The sequence below is a fragment of the Chaetura pelagica genome, unplaced genomic scaffold (genome assembly GCF_000747805.2).
Source record: "Chaetura pelagica isolate M959 unplaced genomic scaffold, ChaPel_1.0 scaffold1126, whole genome shotgun sequence".
Taxonomy (NCBI): domain Eukaryota; kingdom Metazoa; phylum Chordata; class Aves; order Apodiformes; family Apodidae; genus Chaetura; species Chaetura pelagica.
This window is the reverse complement of record NW_009953595.1, coordinates 4,463-8,990: the sequence shown is the minus strand read 5'-3', so window position 1 is coordinate 8,990 and position 4,528 is coordinate 4,463.

Below are 4,528 nucleotides of genomic sequence, written 5' to 3'. Positions count from 1 at the left end.
CATCTCTGGGTCTGGGGGCTGAGGGTCTGCTCGGCCTTACTGGTGGGCAACCTCCCCTTGGGAACTGGTGGTCCAGAGCACCCCTAGGGGGTCCTAGGGAGCAGCTCAGTATCCCAGCCCAGTATCCCAGCCCAGTATCCCAGTGGGTGCCAAGCAGCCCAGCTTTGTTGTTTGGCTGGTACCAACCCCCGTGGGCACCTGCACCCCCATCCCCTCCAAGGGGCACCTGGTGGGAATGCATCCATATCCCACTGAATCCACCCAGCATTAAGCCCACCAGGCTCTGGCAGGGTAGTTTTGAGTCCCAGTCCCCAGGCTCCTGAGCCACCAAGTCCTGGGTTACACCAGGAGTGGGACTGGGAGAGGGTTGTGCCAGAGCTCAGGGGTGGGAATGGCCCCATCCCACCCTGACAATGCTTGGTGAGCAGCAGTGGTTTGATTGCCAATTGTTGGGGAAGGGCTTCAAGCCAACATCAACTGAGGCAGCCTCAGACTGGCATGGAAACAGCCACGTGGGGGTTGACCCAGCTTAGTTCCAGCTCAGGGGAATGGGTTGGAACCTTCCAAGCAGAGCAGTTCAACCCCAAAATATAAATTAAAAAGCTCACCTGGGATGTTCTGACTGGGTTTAAACCACAAGTTGGGCTGGCTGGAGTCTACAGCTGGGAGCTTTCACTTGTTCTGGTCATCATCCCACACGCCTGCCTCTTAGGCTGGGCCAACCCCATCGTGACTGGGATGTCTCTGAAATGCAAATAACCATCCCTGGCACCAGGGGTTTCACAGCACGGATCCACACGGTCCCTTCCACAAAGCTGGGGAGGTTTGAAAGCTCCTTGTTTTACTCAAGTCAGGAAGGCAGAGCTGGCCAAACCTCCAGCTTGTCCCCTGAACCTCCTGGAGCTGAGATAATGAGAGGGATCATGCTGTGACACCCAGACCAGCCCCATCTCCTCCTCCCCCCCCCCTGGCACCCATCTCTGTCCCCTCTGCACCTCCTTGCCTGTGCAGAGAGGTTGGGACAAACTCTGACATCACTCAAGTGTCCCAGTGGGTTCAGTCCCCACACCAACCAAGTCCTGGCAGCTTCTCTGGCACCAAAAGCACCCACAGCCACGTGTGGGAGCACCCAGAGCCCCCCCAGGTCCCACTGCCCCCAGTGCCTGCTCCCCTCTTTGGGGCTGCAGGATGCTGAGAGGGGGAGATGAGCACCCACCCTAACCCCCCTTCCAGCACCCACAGCCCCGTGTCCCTCTGGGTGCTGGCAGCTGGTGGGGGATTTCTCCCCACTCCTCCCAGTCTTGTGACCAGGCCCTACTGGTGATTCACATGCCAGGGGTCCCATGGGTGCCATGGCTGCACCTTGGATCTCCTGGGACCTCCAGGGCTTTCAAAAGGGGAACTATTCAGGTTTTTGCCACCTCATTCATGACAGTGTGGATGTACTTACAGGGAGGAGAACGTGAGCCTGGTTTCCCTGCCCCATGGTGAGGCAAATGGGGTGCTCATTCCCCTTGAAATCATGTCCAAACCTTGAGCTGAGCTGAACCTGGGAGGCTAAAGGACATGATAAGGTGCTCATCCCCATCCTGCTGTGCCATTGGGGGGAGGTTCTCAGGAGCTTTGTGGCTTTCAGGCTTTTTTGGGACCTGCCAGTGATGGTGGTTCTGGATTAGAGGATGCTCAGACAGAAAAGCTTGAGGCACTTCCATGACCAGAACATGGAGGTTTTCCTCCCCAGCCCTTTGGATTGGCTGGAGATGCAGATCTGATGCTGGTAAGGTCAGAGAGTTATAAACAGAGTGTGGCTGGTGGGGACCTGAAAGGTCACCTACCTCCTACCCCCCCAGGCACGTCTGTACCAGGGCCATCTGTGTAGGTGGCTGCTTGGATGGTCGACAACACAAGATCTTCTCGAGCAGCCTGGAGAAGGGAACAAACAAACCCAGAGTCTTTCAGCCACCCAACCACAAGGTGGGTGTCCTGGAGGTATCTGATGAAGCCTCTGTAGTTTCTCAGGGCTTGGGAGTGTTTTGTTTGCAAGCACTGAGGTTGCACGGGTGGGATGTGGTGCTTTGGGGGTGTCACCTCATCCCTTCCCCCCCTCCCCCAGCCAACACCACCTGCCCTGATGGGGCAGATGCTGCATCAGCAGCAACTTGTTCTCTGGGCCTGGACATGAGAGATGCTCAGCACTGGTAGGAATGGGATTCAGGTTCATCTGTAAACTCTGGAGGAGGAGGGAACTTTCTCCTCTGCTGTTAAGCGTGGGAAATGCTCATTTTAGGCCAAACTGTGGCTGGGAAAACTTCTCACCAGGAGAAAACTGCTGGGCAGCTTTCCTGAACCCGGATCAACAACCTCCCAGCTCTGCCTGCACCTTTCCACAAGCCTGACTCTTCCCTCCTCACTCACCCAGGTTTTCCTGATTTGCCTGTGAAAACTCCACACCCTCCTCCTCCTCCGGAAATGTTCTGCAACACTCACACTGCAATATGCATGGCAATGGGGAGGGATGTCTCCCTGCCTCCTCCTCCTCCTCCTCTTCCTCCTCCTCCTCCTCCTCCTCCTCTTTCTCTTTCAGAGGGTGATGGGACCTGCAGGCAGAACTTCCTGCCCTGGGGGGTTTGTGGTGGGGTTGCTGCCTTCTTGGTGTCCTGGGTGGCTGCGGGAAGTTTTTCCCTGCCTCAGTTTCCCTGCTGGCAAAAGAGAGAGAGAGAGATCAGCAACAGTATGAGAAGTTCGGTGGAGGGAACAAATGGGAGCTGTCGACCCACCCCGGAGCAACCCTAAGCACCCTGAAAATGGGGTGCTGGGTGACCTGGGCCGGTCCCTGAAGGTGGCAGCACTGGGAACAGGCTGGATGCCAGGGAAGCACCCACAGCAGCACCGGGAGCTGAGGCTGCTGCCAAGGGGATGCTCAGCCTGCATCCCCCCCCTCCACTTTATCCCCTTCCCCACATCCCAGCTACCACCCCCCCAGGGTAACCCCACCTTTTCCCTCTGCTCTCAGGGCTTGGGAGGGGGGTGGGTGACACCTGCTTGTGGTGACAAGGGCCAGGCTGCAGGCAGCTGGGAACCTCTGGGTCATCTGAGTCCAGAGAGTGGTTTCACTTGGTGAGCCCGGAGGTCTTTCCTGTTATTATCCAGCCTGGAGCAGGGGAACAATAGCTGTGTGACCCAGAGATAAGGAGACTGGGTGATTAGCAGGAAAACTGAGGCTGGAGCTCAAAGGGATCCCCAGGGAGCAGCTGGGAAGGCTGGTGGGGTTTGGAGGCAGAAGAGCAGGAGCAGGGATCAGGCCCAGAGGTGGCAGAGACAAGGACAAAGCACAAACCTTGGAGTGGTGGCCCCAGCCAGGAGTGACCAGGCTTGGGTGAGGGGTTTGCAGAGAGCAATCACCATGGCTTTTCTTTCATTTTTGTGACCTGAAACCAAGAAAGAGAAGAGGAAATGGATGCTTGGATTTCAGAGCTTGTGCCAGGACACACACAACACCCCAAGGTGTGAGTGGCTCCTTGGTGGCAAGAGGAGCTGGTGGCACAGCCACACTTGGGCTCTCTGCATCCACCACATCCTAGGGAGGTGCCAGAGAAGGGGCTCAAGCTCACTGGAACAGGGAGAAAATCCACCTCCCAACAGGGTATCCCCCTTGGGATGCTGTGCCAGGGGATGGATGCCCTCTTGGCCTGTGTGCAGCCTGGGAAAGTGCTGCTCCCAAAGGGTTGCTGGGCTCTTCTTCAACCACTGAAGGAGAAACTGGTGAGAGGCCAAAGGCAAGAACTCTGCACATCCACTGAAACCAGCCCCGGGGGGAATTAGCCATTTCCTAGCAATGAGGAAGCAGTGGGGTCAGCTGAGGACCTGCAGGGCTGCCAGCAGGCAATGGGAAGCCAGTGGCTACCAACAAGTGAGGACAAGCCAGGCAGGGGCTGCAGGGTGAGACCATCCCTGCCTGCTCCACGGGCAGGAGGAGCTGGCAAAGCCACCCAGCACCTTCCCCCACAGCCTTAGGTGCCTCCCCCTGCAGAGAGCTGGGCACAAACAGGGCACCCAAAGCTTGGTGGGCCAAGACCACCACGTCAACAACCCTTCTTTTTTTTGGGTTGGTTTTGGTTTGTTGGGTTGTTTTGTTGGGGTTTTCTCCTCTCTCTCTCTTTCTCCCAGGGAGTGTTTGGGTGCAAACCACATCTGAAGGTGCTCCCAGCAGGGTGGGTGAGGCTGAGCTTCCCACTGCCCCAGCCCCACAGGGACAAACCCAGCCCCAAACTGGCTTGCAGAGAGAGCTGCAGGAAGAAACCAAACCCCAGCACCCTTTGTTCAGCACCCTTTACTGGGGTGACTGGGTGTCCAGGGGAGCCCCTCTCCCAGGGAGTGGAGATGGAGGGACCAGGATCCCTGACAGGGCAGCCAACTGGTCCTTCAGACACCCCCACAAAGCACAAGAAGCAGCATTTTGGGGGCCTGATAAGAACGATTATTGCTAATGAAGGAAACCATCCCAGCCAAGCGACCTGCCCCCCCCTTC